This window comes from Acipenser ruthenus, chromosome 22, assembly GCF_902713425.1.
Source record: "Acipenser ruthenus chromosome 22, fAciRut3.2 maternal haplotype, whole genome shotgun sequence".
In the NCBI taxonomy this organism is placed as follows: domain Eukaryota; kingdom Metazoa; phylum Chordata; class Actinopteri; order Acipenseriformes; family Acipenseridae; genus Acipenser; species Acipenser ruthenus.
The window spans coordinates 2394353-2413919 of record NC_081210.1 but is presented as its reverse complement, the minus strand read 5'-3'; the positions used below and the strand labels follow the sequence as shown (position 1 = coordinate 2413919).

Here is a 19567-nt window from a genome sequence, read left to right as displayed (position 1 = left end):
CACATCATGAGGTGGCTCGCTGGGCTGTCAACCCAGGTACGTGGTTTCACACTACGTGGGATTGTGACCTGTGTAGCCAGAACCCGGGTCCGGATCCGGGTAGGATTGCCAGTGTGAAAGGGGCTTAGGATGTGTAGCAACTCGTAAGGTTAAAAATCTATATAAAAAGGTCCGTCGGTCAACTGTCAACCTTCCTTTCCTTGTGCTGCTAAATTATTTTAAACCAGTCCCTTGTGCAATGATAGCAAAACTGCAACACTCCGAAATCGACAGGACAGAATGAAAAAGGCAGCTTTGCATTTGGAGCTTGATTTACGATTGCATATTAAAATGCATCACTCTCTCACAGTGGACTTTTTGTTCATTAAAACAAGGCTGCGGTCAGGCGTCCTATGGGCTACTTCATCACTTGGTAACACTTTACATTAAGTGTCTATAATTACTATGTATTTACACGGTAGTTACCTAGTTACAATGTACTTAATGTGTAAATATTTTTGCACGTTATATGTAAGAACACAATTGTATCGGAAAAGGTTTAAGGTTAAGATTAGGGTTATATGGTGCAAAAAGATGCATAACAACATTGTAACTATGCATAACAACATTGTAATGATGTGTAAGTACACATGTATTTACTGAGTAAATACACAGTAATTAGAGACACTTAGTGTAAAGTGTTATCCTTCTCTTTTGATGTAGAATAGCGTGCTGCAGCTTTAAGAACCCAGCTGGAACTGCACACTGAGAAGACACAATGCTTTGTATGGTGAGGGAGTCGGCTTTCAGGAAATTAACTTGTTTCTGTGAATAATGAAACTGCGCTGAGAAGGATATTGCAGGAGCAGGTGAAAAGGTTAGGAAGACATTTCTTCTTTTTAATTAAGCAAGGCTTTGCAGAATATCAGATGAGTTGCTATGGCAGGGTAAAGCCGAGACGCCAAACACCAGTCAGAAACTTCTGGTTTACATACAAGCTGGATCAATGAATTGTTTTAGACTCCTTAGACATTTGTAACTTAATATTTATTAATTTAATGCTCACGGACAGTAAAACGGTTTGAAGAACCATCTGAAATGCCAAGTTTTGCTGAATCGTATGCTGGTTTTGTCATGTGAACTGCTTTCCAAACAGATTAATTGAGCACAACCAAACCTTTTAGTTCTGCAAACTCCTATTACGACCACAGGCTTTAGGTTTTTAACTACCTCATGCACCTCATTGTGATCTTTCATAAATGATGTTTCCAAGCAGATACTGTGTCAGTTTTCCAATCAAAGCAGCTTCAGCTCTGTGTGAGGAAAAGGTTTGATTGAAGTTTAATTCTGCAGTAAGACGTGCTAGTCTGACACAGCAGTCCACTGGGCCAATTCAAATCAGATGAAAATTGCATTTAGATAGAGTTGAAATTAAACTAGCTAGAGGTGAACACAATCCTAGCTATGCAAGGCTGCAAATTAAGGTTTTACACAGAAAGCAAAGATGCCAACAATTCCCAGTTCTTTTTAAAGCCACACGAAAATAACTGATTTTGTTTTCACAGCTTGACGTGCAATTAAAGACATTATCATATCAGAACACTGGCGCCTATCTTATAAAACTCACTGTGGTAAAAGCATAGGAAATTGTTTAAAGCATAGTAGAAAACCATGATAACCCATTTTTAAAAAACATGGTTAACCATGCATAGTATTAGCATTGGGAAACTGCAAATTAACTGTGCAAAGGTCACCTGAATAAACATTTCTAATTTCTAATTTAACATTGTGCTGGAAACTTGATAACTGAAGTAGTGAGCCTTTTTTTTATTAAAAACATTGGTTATACATTATTATATACATCCATGTGCAGTAGATGACTTTAGTGTACAAGGTCCTAGACTAGAGCATTGCTACCATGCTAGGATGTGTCTTGTGAATCACGATAATTAGATGTTGTGACTACTGAAAGTCTTTTTTAAATGTATATTTATCTTCTTTTTGGTAGCTGTATTTTCGCTGGATTACACCTCCTTGCCTCCCTTGGGTTTTAGAAACTAAAAACAATGTGCTGTGTGGGTCTGAAGTGTGAAATGTAAAACTGACTTTCCCACTGAGTTTCACATTCCACACCTCAGACCCATACAGGGGATCACACCCAGTCTGGGCTGAGGCCAGTGGATAGTACAGACAGACTCTGTCAAACACATAAGTTCAACAGTTCCCATGTGTGTGATGGAAACACCTGAACTGACAGATTTAGCCGAATGACTAAGTTCCTCCGACTCATCTCAGTCTCTGTATGTGTGTCATTTTCTTTGCTTAAAAGATTCCAGGCACCAGGGTAACATTCTTATTTCTAACATTCTTATTTCCAACATTCTTATTTCTGTCTACTAGAATATCTCCCAAGAGGGGATTGTGAAGAAGACATGTTTACACACCTAAGAGACGGCACGTTTAAATTGCATCACAAAGCATAAACTAATCAACACGAGTAATGCACTGGTGTTCCTGGTAATGCTGTGGTCTGCTGATGGTTCTGCTGTTTAAGGTTTCTTCAGTGTAAATTATTAGCGAGACCTGGCTTCAGTCAATGCGGCAGGGAAGACACACAGTGATGAGCAGAACCTCCCTGGGGTGGTCTATTTCCAAGCATGGTGCTCTGAGGTTATTTCACAGACAGACGAGAAAGAACGAAAGTGAAAGTCAAGGAGTCTGACACGGTCTGGGTTTCCTTGCATGTCAAATTCTTGTGATTTGCAATGACGTGACTCCTCTGGCGAGGGGAGAGGGCAGCGGACGTCTCCTGTCAAGGTTTTGGTGTCGACAAAAACAGAGGAAAACGGAACCTTGAAGTCTACCTTGAAAACTCTGTATGAAAACTTAAACCGGGGACAGGCTTGAAATGAATCCAAACTGGAAGGCAATATAGAGAGTCCAGCCACAGATTACAGGTAGTACGGTAGTCAAAAAGTTAGAATCATACACAGCCTGGTTTGAAATGAATCTGGACTGGAAGGCAGCTTTTTGTTACAGTGTGATTAGAGACACTTTTTTACCTTCCATAAGTTGCTCAAACAAGGTTTTTTCTGTGAGAAGTTAAAGCTGTACCATTTTTGTTCTACGATCAAGAAATGACAGGATAACTTGGCAAGAACAACATAAAAATGATAGTGCTGTAGACTATTATTACGATAGATCCATAGATACGGTTATGATGTCACCTCCTGTAGTGCAAACACACCCCATGATGACAAATCCATACAATGAATATAGCATTTCTTTTCTTTTCAGTTTGGTTCTACGGAGAACGGCATGTACTATAGGAATAGATACTACCAAAAACCCTTCATCAGCCTTTTCAATGCAAACTACATCTTCACAACGATTCCATTGTTCTGAGCCCGGGTAATTATAGGGTGACAGTCATGTGAAGTAGGGGGTGATGATATCATCACTATGTTTTAAGGGTGCTGGTGGGGGATTCCTAGCCCTGTCAGAGTCGCTCTTTGATGCTTCATGGAGGTTCCATGCAGGAAGCATCAAAGATGTTGCATCGAAGACGTTGTGGAGCTGGAACCCATTCCAGGGTCAAATTACAACCAACATTTTTTTTAGATATATGCATAAGTTTCTGGCTAGTCTACATAGAACATCTGGCTAATCTGCAAGATAAGTGCTTCTAAAAAGTAGCAGAAGATAAAGTTAGGATACTTGCATGGGAGCCTTTTTGATCTTTGATTCTGCCAGATTTCGTGACTACATTCAGTTTTACCCGCTCCTCCACATGTACCCAAACACATTCACGTTCTACCAACCCTAAAACCTATCCAAGCACCCAACGAGAGCAATAAGGTCAAGCTGCTATCATTGGGCAATCAGACCTGAACTGGTTACGTTAAACTGGTTGCAAGTAATCACTTAGCTAGTGGGATAACTCATTCAACTGACACAATATGTTTGATCAGCTCAGAAGAGATTTAACGGGAGCCTGATTGCTCCTGGTTTAGAGTGACGGAATTGTAAATGTACATTGACTCATTTTGCAGCACTTTGCTGCTGTTGTTGGAGCAATCCTGGTCAGATTCACAAGGGCAAATCTATAAGTGCATTTCAGTCACATGTATTGGTGTCCTAATGGTATTCAGTAAACAGAGACAGACAGTACATTCTGTTTAGAATCTCGACACTGGAACCAGAGCACTGATTCTGTATCCCCTGCTGGAAACGAGGTCGGTATCATCACACATGTTAAACAAGGGAGCATGCGAGACAAAAAGAAAATCACATGATTTTTTAACAAATGTTGAGAGCAACCTGACGTTAATCAGTCAGACAAGATTAAAGTTTTGTAACCAGGACTCCTTGACCCTCGTTGTTCTGCAGGTCATGACTGAGTTTAGTTAGAGATCTATACTTTCAGGCTCTTCATTCAATCATTCATGAAATAACTGTAGACTTTACACAGACCTCTGTAGTGAAAAATGCTGTTTACAAAGCTTTTAAAACTCCAGGTGTTTAAAGATTAAACCTCTATATATATATATATATATATATATATATATATATATATATATATATATATATATATATATATATATTTCAAAGCAAGAGAGTAATAATTAAAATAATCTGTTTACATTTTCTACATTATTGCTTCAGACAGATGAATTATTGGTATTACCTACCTTATTGGTAAACCATTACCTACAAACTACTGCTAATGTTTGAGGTGAATAGGGAGAAAGCGAGCTACACTGACAGAGTCTCAAACCAAGAGCTGGACCAGATCTCCCGCCCCTCCAGGCAGTGGGATGTCTTCAGTGGTAATGCAGTAGAAATGAAAGCAGCCTGTGGTACATGAACATTGCATTACATGTGGGTTTAGAATCCCTTTATAGTGCTTGACAAAACTCTTGGCGTCACCAAAGCTGCTGTTCTTGCTAAGTGCATTTCCAGGTACATTTTGCTGTCACACTGGCTAACAGCTCGCCTAGAAGGGTAATTAAGGGAAGATACAAAACCATTATGCACTGGTACCTTCAGTTGACACATGATATTAGATTCCAAAATCCAAAGTGGGAAGGAATGATACCAGTCTAATACCTGATCTGTACAGGCAAAATAATGTTCCCTCATCTGAATGAAGTGAATGGCAATCATGTGGTTTCATGCATTATTTAGATAGTGTAGCTTGGGTATTAAGAGACATGCTATGACCATCAGTGCCTAGCCTAGGGCTGGGCACAGTTAGCTCGGTTTTGTTGAACTGAACCAATGAAACATCTTTCCACAACCCTGCTGTAGAATTCACCATTCATTCTTGACTTGAGTATCGGGTAGAAGGAGCTCATTTGTGTGGGATGCACTCCTTATTGAACTCCTAAAGCACTCCTGTTAAAGGTAATGCTGACCCCTGCAGTTGATGTGAGGTAAAGACATGGCTGCTTTGGTTTCATCAGCTCTAAAGCCTATGGCGCAATGATCCTCTGGCTGTCAAGGCTTTTGCTCAGGAGGTCGTATTGAAAGCCATACAAGGGAATCCACTTAGCACGGGCATTTGTTCATTCAGGCTTTAATAGCAATAACAAGCTGTGGGAAGAAATACACATCTTGAGACTTTATTAGTGATTGTTATCATGACTACCAGTTTACACCTGTAACTGTTCTGCATTTATCCTGTGTGATTGTCTTCAGCTCATACACTGATAACTCAGCAGGCTTTCTATACCTGAAGATACCAGAAGTTCATATACAGTATTTACAGATGTTCAGATAGCACTAATTTGAAACAACCAATTGAAAATATATATATTTTCCACTTTTCCATGTACTTTATTGCCAGAACCACTGGATGCAAACGTGGTCAGTCTATTCTAAAGTTTATTGACCGAGTTTGCAGATCTATAGCCAACACTTCATCACTCTGGTCCAGGAAAAGAAGTAATTAGTATGTCTAAAACCGTCAATTTATCTTCAGAGTTTAGACCTAATTATTTTTCGTACAGCAGTCAATTGAAAAAAAAAAAAAGTAAAAGACAGAATCAATGAGGAGATTGAATTTGAATTCATCGTCAGGAACGAGCCCTAGGTATTTAAAGCTTAGTATGAGATCATTTTGAAAAACTAGACAAAAAGTTGATGACTTGAGAAGACGAGCCATTTGGTTTAGTCAGCGTTCAGCTTGAGCCTACACATCAGTAACCAGTGCAAAATATTTTTCAAATCTGAACGTCGCTTGTTTTGAAACAGTTGAGGGTAGTTGCTAAGGCTGGAGTCATCAGCATTTATATATGCTGTACATGTTGGCTTTCTTTCAATGAGCAGAACAGATTCTTATTTATAAACAGTGGGTAGATATTGGCAGAGCCTTCTCGATAATCTATTTAACAAAGGCAACAGCAGACAGCGTTTCCAAAAGATGGGTATTTAGCAACTTTGAGGGGTAGACTCAATACAGCAGTGCTTGATTTTGCTGTTATATATCAGACAATCAAGAGGGCAGGTAATATAGACGTGGTTCCAGTCAAGGGCTTATTGAATGTTAACACAGAATTTATTTTCTTTTAATTTCACTAATGCAAGGGTATGTTAGGGGCAAGGCTGATGTTCACAAAACTGGTCAAGCCAAGAACAGTCTAAAAGAGTTTCTTGGGAATCAAACTTTACTTAATTTGTTAAAATAAACTTAATTCTTAAATGAGTTAAAGCTTTGTGACCCATTTTTTCACATATATATTTTCCTTCTTTCCAAAAAAGAGTGGAGTACAAAAGGTTTTGAGAACAGGCCCCTCCAGTCTCCACAATCAAATGACTTAATGGGTCTTGGGGCTTTCCAGTCTTAGCCGTCCTGTGCTCTGCCCCAGCTGAAATGCTGCAGAGTTGCATCTGCATATTATGACCCTAGGGCTTTGTTCTGCTTGTTCGGTCTCCTGCAGAAACTGTTTTCTTTCGAATTAAACAGCCAGAGAGCAGTTGGTTACATACACTGCAAAATGAATAAAAGAAAAGCTCAGACTGACTCCTTCAGCTCATAAAAAACACAGAGTGCTGAACCGTAAGCCAGCGGTTTGCTGTGAAAACCATTTCACGTATTTAATTTAAACAACATCATTAGTAACTCTATCCCCAAGGGGGTGGAGGACATGAGATGTCTGGTCATATGGTCTCAGAACACTAGTTTGCTCTGTTTTGGCAGACACGGAACTTCCCAGAACCTCCCTATCGGAGCGATATGTTTTCAGGACAAATCGGAAGCATTTCAATCTGAAGATCAGACTTGTCTTGTTCGATACCAGCAACTCTTGAAGAAAAGAAAAAAAAAACACAGAGCAACAACCGCCACTGGCTTCTTTACCTAGCGAAACCGAGGAGTGTTTAATTAATATGCAACTTTATATTTATTCATTGAACACGTTGTGGACAGAGCCCCTGATCAAAGCATTGGTGGTGTATTTCAGAAATATTCATGTACATCGTGGTCCATATCGATTTGGTTTTGAACAGCATTGGAACATTTTAGACTGTCAAGCCAGCCTTCCTCAGTCATCTATGCAACTTGTTATTTTATTTTATGTGAAATTAGTAATGCAGTTTATGCTGGATTTTATTTAGCTTTGCAGACCAAGGCACGTATTTTGGTATAATATATTATCCTGGTAATTATCGTTTTATCATCACCAGCGAAACCCCTGTATTTAATTTAGATGTACATGTCTGTCATTGACGTGAACGGTCTTAATGTGGTGTCTTCAAAGTAACAAATTGCCTAACTACTTGAAAACAATGAGGCAGTTGCTGTCTTTCTCCTGGAATGACTCATGTGAAATGAATGTTATTAATCTACGCAATTACTGCCTCTCTGCTTAAAAATGTAAATAGGTGTAAGTGGAAACTTCAACATGGCAACGTGAGGAAACATATTTAGTGAGTTAACCACAAGTAGCACCATAGTTCGCCCACAACATTAAACCCTCAATCATAATACACACAGTAAGGCACACACAAAGACGGCTCGTTAAAAAGATTGTCTCCTAAGTTTCGGGTTAAATGCAAAGACCAGTCTCTGAATGGCAGTTACAGATAATGCACTTCAATTGCTTGGATACCACCATGAATTTTTACTGTCGTATGAGGAAAGTTCTTCGGAGAACTACCCTTCCCTCCACCCATATTGACCACTGAGCTGTAGGCAAAACGGTACACAGGCACAACGCCAGACGGCTGCTTTCAATTCCTCTACTTCTTAGGTATTCACAATTCAAAAGGGGCTTAAAATTCTGCCATCACATTCATTTCACTCGCTAGGACTTGTGGAGGTCAGCCCCTAACAATGATAACTAGTTATCTAGCTGTGCCCGTTTCTACCCTCTATATAAATGTGGAAATAAAAACGCAGGTGATGGTTATGCACAGCAGGCCTGCAAACTGCGGTATTGTGATAATAGGAGCCAGCATGCCAGTGTAGAAAGCCTTGCAAACCTAATCCTGGACGTGACGCCTTTATTGAGCAAGCTTCAAACAGCTGGAGCTGTTTTAGATCTCCTTGGTCTGAATGCATGCTTGTAAAGTGTGATTTGGTTGTTTATGTGGTCTAGACAGCCGTGAACACTGACGCAGACATCAGCCAGAGCGTGCTTGATAGTTTCTTGTAGTTCTCCCGCTGAATGTATTCGTTTACGTGACTAAGCTTTTTCCGAAAACTGAATCAGAAAACCGATTTTCTTAGAACGTCGCTTTTCTGTGTTTACATGATTAACGATATAATTCAGCTGTATACATGGATTGAAGTTTTCGGAAAATTTAGGATTTTTTTCTCATTCAAAGCACGATTTGAACAGACCGGACATTTCTGCGACAGAACAGAGACCAATCCAATAACTAAAGTGTTTTATCGATGTGTCAGGTCTTAAATTCAAAGATTACTATCCTATACCTCTATTCAGATTCACCAAAATGTGAAATCAACCTTTCCAACAGCTCTTCCTGTTCTGTATTACCAGTTTATTTTGCAGACATTATTTTAAATTCTCGCGTATGTATTACTTTATCCCTAACTGGACAAATAGATGCATGCAGACTGACTGCAGACTATTAATTATTTTCTCTGTTTTCTAAAACGACGTGCGGGAGAAAAGTGTCAAAGTGTGCACATGCGCAGTATGCTATTTAAATAAGTTTAACGAAAAGTGTGTTTACATGATATACATTTTGTTAGTTTTCGGAATTTAATCAGAAATTTATAGGTGCTTTTTTCTGAAAACTGACTTTCGGAATATTCCGATACATTTTACGAAAACTGTGTTTACATGACTTTTGATATCAGAATTAGTTTTCTGAAAAATATCGGAATTCTTATGCTCATGTAAACGCACTGATTGATTGTCGGATGGTAAATAACAAAGAAATGCAAGTTTCATTAGTGCAATCCATTACCCAAAGGTGCGGTTTGTCATTAATGTTGTCACACCCCAATTCTTCTTTTTGACTCTCGCCTTTTCGAATATCCTTTACATTTCTATTGCTCTAGCAACTAGAAGAAATCTTCCCTCTGAAATCTAAATTCAGCTCAGGTTCCTACCTTGGCAGGAATGTTTTTGGTTCATTACACGCAGATGTTCCTTTCTGCACCACTAATTCTGACAAGCACATAAACCAACGAAGAAAATAAAAGTAGAAAATTCCAAAAGGGCAGAGTTCATTTAATCATTAAAGCACTGGCGTGCAAAATTTAATAATTTCATTTGAGTTATTCCTAAAAAAAAAAAAAAAAAAAAAAAAACATAACCTAATTATCATTGGAATGAAACCATTTTTTTCCAGATATCAGATGCTTGTAAGGGGTAACCTTTAAAAACACTGCAGGACATACAGACATCAATATAAAACGCTTCTCAGCATCACACCTCTTATCATGCAGCTAACACATAGTCTAATTGCGTCTTTTGTTTCCACAGTGGTTGGCTGTGTTTTTTCAGGAACAGTGGCAGTTGAAACCTGGTTCCAGGAGACCGGGAGACCTAGTTTGAGGCAACTTTGCTGCATCAAACCCCAAGCTGGTGTGCCATGCAGTGACCTGAAACCTAGTCTCCTGAAAGTGGCTTCGTGTTCTCTCCGCTTTAGATGTAGCTTCTGATTGACTATATTTAGAACTGGCGTGTCTTGGATTCTTTCCATCAGCTTAATGGATATAATTTCCAGAGTTCAGGCTTCAACTTCCTTTGCGTTTCGTAATGGAACCCCTACATTTTCACCATGGCCTCCATGAGCGCCATGAGCTCCACTGAATTCAATGAAGTACAGGTGGCATGTGTTAGAGCAGTAGCCCTAAGAACTGTGTCCACTTTTGTGCCATTTAATAAATCTGTATTTTATTTACCATTTATTTATAAGATTTGGAATAAGAGACGTGCACAAATATGCAAGCTAACATCACTTCTCAGGATGGCTCAGTGAGTGTAATAAGAACATAAGAACACAGGAAAGTTTACAAACTAGAGGAGGCCATTCAGCCCATTTTGCTCGTTTGGTTGAATGCCAGTTTGTCACTGGAGGAAGAAGGACAGACATTCTCACCACCCAAGGCTTGGAACCAGGCATAAACTCCAACCCTGGGAAGAATGAATATAAAAATATATACGAGATCAGACACTTATTGAATGATGAACTTCTGGGGAAAGGAAGCGAGGGGGGCAGGTTTATAGGACTATAAAACCCCATCTCCCCTATTGTGCAGCCCAACCCAAGAGGGAGCAGTGCACCCCTGCGATTCGTAAAACTCTTTCACTGAAGGGTAACTGACTGGAAGTGATGTCAGCAGCAAGGTTACGATTTCAATAAAAAAACAACAAGCCTGCCATTTCACAGCCGCTGGTGCTAAAGCTAGCAGACAGCCTGCCTGTAAAAAGGGTTTCTTAGGGAAATAATTATGAGAAACCTGGGGAGATGCAGAGGTGAAGAGCGCTGGTGAATTCACAGGCGGTCCGCCTCTGTAATACAGAAACCCTGTCCTATGAATGAGCGATTAAATACGATTACAATCCTGTGGATACAGAGTTTGCACCATTCTGTGTACATCCAGTAAAACTTTAAACTTGAAGTCATGAAAGAGCTTTTAAATGGTATGCTTTTTTAATGAGAGGAAACTCTGTTGCCTTTAGAAGGGTAGTTACTTTACTCCACGCAAAATATTTCTGGTAAAACAACTTTTTTTCTTTTTTTAATTTTTTAAAAATAATTGTTTAAATGCAATGTTTTCTCATCTGATGGGCCCAATCTCAGTGGTAATATTAATTTCATTGATGGATGTATTTGCATGGAAAACTTTTTCATTCACTAAAGCAGGGGTCTCCAATCCTGCTCCCAAAGGGCCAGTGTCTCTCCTGTTTTTTGTTCCAACTGTACCCTAATTACTTAATTAGACCAATTAAGATTCTAATAAGCACTTGATTGGTCCAATTAAGTAATTTAGGGTACAGTTGGAACAAAAACCAGGAGGGACACCGGCCCTTCAGGACCAGGATTGGAGACCCCTGCACTAAAGGGACTGTTTAGTGCAGGGGTCTAACAGGGGCTGTTTGACAAAATGCACCCCCACAGAGTGTATTGTATTGACCCCACATTTTAATATTCAGCAGACAAAAGTGTATCCTGTGATGATTAGGTTCAGCCAGACTGATTTTTTGTTCTGTGGACAAAATACATTCAAAACCTCATTTACTGATTAAAACATCTATTTGTAATGATGTTGTGTGTAGTATACCAGCTACACACTGACAAAGTAAGTATTCTAATGTAACTAGGCATAAATCAAAAATAAATTTTGCAGAATCACTGGGTGGCAATCTCGGATCAGACATTTGCAAATTGCAGCTTCCATTTAATTCTCACCTAGATCTAGATTCAGCAACAACAAGCAAAATCCTCATCTGATGTATAATTAAACGCTAAACTGGAATAAATGTGTTTTGCTCTGTACTGTGGTTTACAGGTCTGGGGCTCCACCTGGTGTCTGATTAGTTTAACTCCATATACAGGAAAGCCGCTGGCCATGCTCAAAGCTCTATTGGCCCTTGACCTAGATAATAAGTAGCCTATTGTCACTAAGGTGACAAGTAGGTAAGGTAGCCTACCAGTTTCACTCAGAAACACGTGTGCAGACAAGTTGCACGTTTCAAAACCCCACAGTTTAAAATTGATTTAATAATGGGAACGATGCAGGTTGGATTACAGTTTCAATCATGACAAGTTCAAACCAGTTATTATGCATTAAAAACCTTTTGCATATGCACACTGAAGCTGTGTGTGTTATCGCTGTCTTTAGCTGTTAAACCCAATCTTGTCCCAGGCTGCTGGGAATACAAGGGGATTTACAGGATCGGCCAACCTTTGAACTACAGCAAAAATGAAAATGATATTCTTAATAACTGACAGTTAATTCACGAGTTTATTCAGCTGTTTCAGGGCCCAATGGGAGGAGGGTCAGTGCTGCTCTGATAGTCAGGCACTGGGCAGCTGTGCAAACTTTATAGTTTAAAATCAGTTTAGAAGCGTTTTTCTGAGGTACTGTAAGACGAGTATATCTGGCCTAGCAGCTGACATTTTCAAAACACACATTACATTTTCACACTTGTGTGTGTGAGAGGAGCTCTGAGACTGAAAGTGCAGCACACACTTAAAACAAATTAGAAGACAAAATTTAAAAAGCTGTTCCGTCCAAAGAGATTATTTTAGAGCTACGAGTGTCAGTTTGTCTAAGCTTTTAGCTTCACACTTCAGGGTGACATTTAAATTTGATTTGCCTTTATTGTACAGAGACAATTCTGAATGTACAAGGAAACGACCGAGAACATCAATTGTTAGGGTCATAAAACCATTAGCATTCAGTGTTTTACAGATAAATACAGGTGCAGAATGCTAACACTGACTCAGCACTGGGATATATGCTTTGTGAATATGCCCTATGTTTAACATATCAAGCTGCCCATAAATATTATTCATTCTAATAATTCCCATTTTCTATAGGCAAGGCATTTACAATGAGATTCAGGATGGAATGAATTAATGACCTTCAGATACAGAGGGTCACAGCTGTGCATATATATATATATATATATATGTGTGTGTGTGTGTGTGTGTGTGTGTGCGTGCGCGCATGCGTGTGCGTGTGTGTGTATTTATCACATAATATATATATGTGTGTATTTATGTTCTTTTTGTTTCAGTGTGGTATAGTTCTGGGGACCCTGCTGTTAATCTTTTGGTGGTTAATCTCATGGCTCACGTATGAATCCAGTATGATGGTTGTGAAACCAAGTGTCATAATAGTCTATCATATCACAGCAAGTCATAGCATGCATAGTGTGAATAAGAGCAATTATCATGATAATATTGATTGAAACTCCAATCCACAGCTTATGATAGATGTGCACGGAAACCAATTAACATATTCTGAAATAGCAGACTAGCTGATCAAATCAAAGCATTTGTGAGGGATAAATCATAAAATAATGATATTAGTGATAAAGTAGTATTAATGTATTTAAAGGAAATCCCTTGTCTTATAGGTATAGTATGTGTAAGCCCATATTGAAAATATCAGCTCTATAGGAAGAGGAATCTATGGGGAAGGCAGTATCACTGCATACAATTTGCATGTAACATTGTTATGTAAAATGCGGTACCCAGCAACATTAAGTCAGAATGAATTTAATGTGAGCTGGCCAGTCTTCAGCGGTGTATATTTCCCTTACACAAGACAAAACCTGGGACCAGAATTACAACCACTCCAAGGAAAAGTCCATTTTAATTTAACTAAAATATTCATAGCATCACACTTTCATTTGTACTAATCAATATTTATGGTTAGTTTCGTGCCCCTGTATTGCACTATGTAATAAATTACATTATTGATGTTTTTAAAGCAATAGCTTCTTAAAGCGCCAGTGTCTCACAATTCTGCTCAATTCTACAAAATATTCGTTCTCTTTTTTCAAATGGCTTTTGCTGGATATATACAAGCTCCCTCTCCTCCTAAACCCTGCTTGGCATTGCACCACACTATGAGCCAAATAAGCAGGCTCCAGCAATCGCTTGCAGCAGTATGAGGTTATAATTCTTCAAGCCTCTAAAAAAACAGTAAAATAATATTTAATTGACATTGAATGTGAGTGTGCCATATTTCAGGTAAGGAGTTAATAGAAACATTTGTATATACAGCAGTTTTAAGAAAGATTTTAAATACGTGATATTTTAATTAAAGTAAAATGTGATTATTTGTCGAGGTGGTGGCAAAAAAATAAATGATTTCAGTATTACTTTAACAAAAGTCCCCCAAAAAAATTCACGCCAGGGTCCCCAATTGCCTCACCGGGTAGAAGCGCAGCGGCACCGTGCGCAGGTTGAGTCATACTGTCCTGGCTGTGCGAAGCACCCGAGTCTTCGCATTGGCTCTGGTGCTCCCGTGGGTTAGGGAGGTAAAACCAGCAGGGATAGATTCTCCTCATCGCTCGACAGTGACCCCTGCTGGCCAGGTGTCCAGTGAGCTCAGAGCAGAACCCTGCAGGGCTGGCCTTAATCCTATAGAGGTCGGTAGCTTGCTGACATCCGCTCTCGAGTTCCTAGGTGTAAAAGGAAGCTGGCTTGGTCGTGGGATCGGAGGACGCCCACTGAACCTTTAGCTCTCCTGAGCCATGTGGGGAATTGCTGCATTGAGGGGAAAAGCGATTGGGCATTCCACATTAGGAGAATATTGGGGGAAAATTATAATTGGACACACTAAATAAAAAAAAAAGCAGTCATGCCAATTAAAAAGTGTCCCTGTTCAGCACGTCAGATTCTTTTTTAAAAACTGGTCTGAGAGGGTGCAATGTCGCCACCCTGGCAGTCACAGCACTGTGTTAGTGTTCTGGAGTTACACCTTTGTTTTCATCGACTGTAATCAAATCACTGCAGCCACGGAGGAGGCAGTTTGATCTTTGTCATGTAAACACTGAACAATTGTTTTGGCGCCATCTACTGGATACTTTGCAACATTATCTAGAACATTTTTTTCTGGGATCCCTTAGGCCAGGGGCGGCCAACCCTGGTCCTGAAGAGCCACAATCGTGCAGGTTTTTGGGATATTTTTTAATTAATAATGGCTAAAGACCTGGAACATTTTTTAGTATTGACCAAGTAAGAAAATAATTGATTCAATTAAGCAATTTAGAACTCAGGTGGAACAAAAACCTGAAGAACCTGCTGCTCTCCAGGACCGAGGGTTGGCCACCCCTGCCTTAGGCAACTTTGAAATATCTGCCACTGTATTGGTTCGATTGTCAATGCACTCTTAAACTCACAACCAGTTTCCATGGATCTAGTAGAATTTAACCAGTGCCAGAGCCTGGAGGACATGTACAGCTTTCTGTGTCCACAAAGACGTGCTCAGACCCCTAGCTGGAATCATTAACTAATATTCTGTAAGAAGGAGGTTATCCTCCGATATATTCTAGCAGACAAATCCATAGATACCAGGATTGAACGTGGTCTGTATTGGCAGAACTATATTGGACTTTCTCTAATAGAAGATTGCTTGCAGTAAGAAATTACATTATTGATTTATGTCTTTCAGCTCAGCTGTCCTTTGGCAAAATCAGGAAATTAACATCTGAAATATGGTAAGAAAATCTCATGTGATTCATTATTATAAATGTGGAATTAATACTAATTACATTAATATCCTAGGCATAGAGCATTCCTTTTGTGCTATTCTAAATTAATAATTGTTTTGTATAAAAAAAAAATCTATTTTTCAAACTAAGAAGCTTTTATTAGAGCTCTGTACAATAATGAATCAGATTGAGACAATCAGCTTTTGAATAGATATACATGCGATTTAAGCAAAATGTTTTTTAAAGAATTGGTTCAAACAGCAGGCCTTATCATGAGACCACATGTGCTAATAATAGCAATGTCTTTGCATGCAGAAGCAGCATGCTTAATCTCAGTAATGTCATGCATAAGGGTTACAAAGAGCACAGCTTAGAGAATGCAACAGTGTTGTCTTGTATGGTGTGCAGAATATTAGAAATGCTTTGTGTCATGTTTCTGTCCTATTGAGTGTCACTCCACTTAAAGTAATGACTAATAACAGCTTTGTTGGCAGGAAATGGGCCTGCACCAGTGAGAATAGACCGGACTGAGACAACTAACTAACAGCTAAAGGCTCTGGGCCACTAAACAGCCAACCCTGTGACAATTCACGTGTCTCAGCTCCCTTGCATTGCAAATGAATGAAGGGAATGGCAAACATGTGGTTTCAAAGCCAGATGATTGTGTATCATTTAGATAATGTTGATGAGGTATCAGATTCCACCTTGTTTTCCAACCTCTTAATTGAACAATTAGGTTCAATTAACCACTTAAAGACCTGGCTGGAACTAAGCCCTGGACTGATCAGTTTGATCATTGAGAACATGGTTGGCACAAGGTCCTCAGCAGAACTGTATCAAAAGAGACTAGGTTTTTTTTTTTTTTTTGTCTGTTGTGCAGTCTGTGTTTGTAGTATCCTTGGATTCATGATGGGGGTCTGCGCTGCTTTCCATGTGGTGATGGGAGATCTGGCAGTTCAGCTTTTAGAAGGGTTCATCGGTGAGGAGGTAAGTCATGGCAAGGTTTAAATCCACATCATGATGATTGCGGGTCTGCATGACTGTAAACAGGCGAATGTGAATCATTTCATCAGTTATCAGTAGTTGGAGCAAGTTTAGACTTTGTCTTTCATGGTCACTTTCAGAGTGATCTTTAAGGTTCATTTTAGAACTGCACAGCATTCTGTATGCTAACAGGACGCACAGAGTGCTAATAGGAGCCTGGGGAAATCAGCAGGCTGGTTTACATAACGCCTCGTAATGAACTGTAAAATTCATTATAAAATATAGATGTCAGCAGTGTATATCATTTATGAGCCTGGGTAAAGCATGGCAAACTGCACAATGGCTGTGCAAATGTACCTACACTATTGTGGGCACCGTCAAAATGCCACAGTAAAGACCTTTAGATAATATAGCATAGAAAACTGTCGTCATATTGGTAGCTTCACTATACTGTAGAAAAGTGTAAGGCTGCTGTGGGAAAATGGGACAACATACTATAAGCACAACATCAAGTGGCTTTAGGTTTCATCTACAACCTACATACACTAAATATAAAACACTATTATGTGCATTTCCTGTGGGTATTTTAATAAAAAGCAGAATACTGTAAAATACAGAATGCATGTACTAAGCAAAATGATTCACAGTGGTGAAGCACCAATTCTTGTGTCTTTTTCTATGTGTTATTTGAAAGGTCACCCAGAACCAGCGCATGTTTCTTATTTTTGCCATCGGCTGGCTTGTTGTTCTTCCTCTCAGCCTGACACTAGCCAGCGACTCGGGGTCCTCTTGTCAACCACAGCAGTAATCGGCTTTGCTTGCTTCATGGTTGTGGTAAGTGAAAGGTTTTGATTGATTCACCTATCTGGTGTTGTGCAGTAATCTTTGCAAAACTGCACCTACATTTAGCAAGCTCTGAATTTACTCCCAATTACATCCATACAAGGATCTATGCGTGGAACAAATGTACACTGAACTTTGATGGTTTGCTGTCACCTGTTGGAGAAAAGAGGTACTGCCGATGCAGTGACGCTAGGTTGAGGAGCTCGTTCTCATGTATAGCACTGCATGCAAACTGAGTGGTGGGCTAACCGAAGCTTCATAACGGCTGGAGAGTTTATTTCACTGCTGTCACAGCTCTCCAGTGGTCAGGAGGTGCAGGTGAGATTCTCTCGGATGGGTTGCTGGAGTGTCTGTCTATCTATGGAACTGCCTTCAGCTGCCATCTGTAAGTAATATTAGTGCTAGTCATTGGTTTGACATTATGCAAAGGCAGTAGATACAGCAATATCTGAGCATTTTCAACAACAACATTTCAAATGTACCAACATGACGTATTGCGTGTCAGGCTTCAAACACCGCCCTGTTTTGGAGTGACTGCTCCAGTAGTCGTTGAAGAGTTTTCTTCTCACCCCTGCTGCTTGTATCACCTTCCTTCCAGACAGCTGCTGCCAATGGTTTGTGTGAAAGGCCTTGACGTTTCAGAGCAGCAAACAACGCAAGCCATTAAGCATGCATTTGCTGCAACCTTAGTGTTTTACACATTGGTAAGTCTTCAGCAAAAAATAAATCTGTCATGTTAAAATATCGGCCTCGATACGGCAGTACAGCAGTAAAAAATGTCCCCGGGCAAGTGGAAAATTAGCTTCCAGCCAGCTTTAAAACAATGCCGAAGTTAATTGCCATTGATTGGTTGTAAAGGTGAGGGAAGGACAGCTTTTCTTGTTTTGAAATCAACAAATTCATGAATGGATTTATTTAATACCTGCCGATAAATACTTCTTTAAGGCAATTACGAGTACGAGTCTCAGCACCCCCCTATAAAACGTTTTTCACTTTTCATCGTTGTGCATTACTGTGTATTAAAGTGTGTGTTGTTATTTGCGCAGGTTGGATCATGTGGCTACGTGTGCTTTATGGATGCTGTGAAAGGTAACATTCTCTCTAACCTGCCCTCCAGTGCCACGATGGAGGGGGTGCGTGTGGTACTCTTGGCCTCTGTGGTGATGAGCATTCCTTCGATAATCCAGTCCTGTCGTCAGGCCATCGGCACCCTGCTCTTCAAACAGCAGATTAGTAGCATGCAAAGTGTTTAGGGCAGGCAGGCCCTAGTGACAAAACTGTAACCTGTCATGTATGCAAAGTCTGCTCTGGTCAATGAAATATATTTTGGTATCAATGAGACTTCTCTGGACTGCTGTTAAAATATTTTTAACCAAATTCCTCTGGGCTTCAACAACATCAGCAAAAAGTGTGCTAAAACAATACTAGAAGCTTAACATTCTGTCTCTCAATTTCATTTGTTTTATTTGTTTTCTTAAATCATACAATGTAAAGTTCAAAAATCTTTCAGAATATCAGAATCTACAGCGTGTAATTAATGAAAACTGACTTTTAAAAACGGTCTTTGAATAACTTAATTGTTGTGACTGGAGCACATTATTTCGTTATGAGAGTATTATTTTGTATCGTACTGTTTTACATTATTTACAGACAGACATTTCCTAAAGAGGCTCTCATGCATGGACACTTGTTAATACCACAGCAAGCTTGTCATTAACAGTTAATAAACAAACAACAGCACCTTGTAAATGAAAGTGTTGCCTTGTGCCTTTTTGCAATTGATATTTCTTTTTAAAAAACAAAGTAATGGCAGTCAGCTTTCTTATAGTTTTATATGTTATTTCTTCTTCTTCTTATTGAAATGGGTATTATTGTTGACATACTGTATTATTTTCTCAAAACTACAGGACAATGTTGTGTGGTCTACTGTACACAAAATTAAATAAAATTACTAACTAACTGAAACCAATAATACAATGACTGCATTCAGAAATACAGCTAGGGTTGCAGGGTTTCTCCTCATATGGTAATATTGGAGTTAAATGAAACCTTAAGGCTTGAGTTTTAAAGAGTTGTACAGCAGGTATGTACAGCATATCAATATTGCG

At 39.4% G+C, this 19567-nt stretch overlaps 1 long non-coding RNA gene across 1 annotated transcript; it reads left to right on the top strand.

Moving 5' to 3' along the window:
* The first annotated feature begins 736 nt into the window (after positions 1–736).
* On the top strand, positions 737–19276 carry LOC117431114 (uncharacterized). Its single transcript, XR_004548645.2, has 5 exons — positions 737–856; positions 15593–15638; positions 16513–16619; positions 17311–18163; positions 18506–19276. It is a non-coding gene; the product is annotated as an uncharacterized LOC117431114 (long non-coding RNA).
* The last annotated feature ends 291 nt before the right edge of the window (positions 19277–19567 follow it).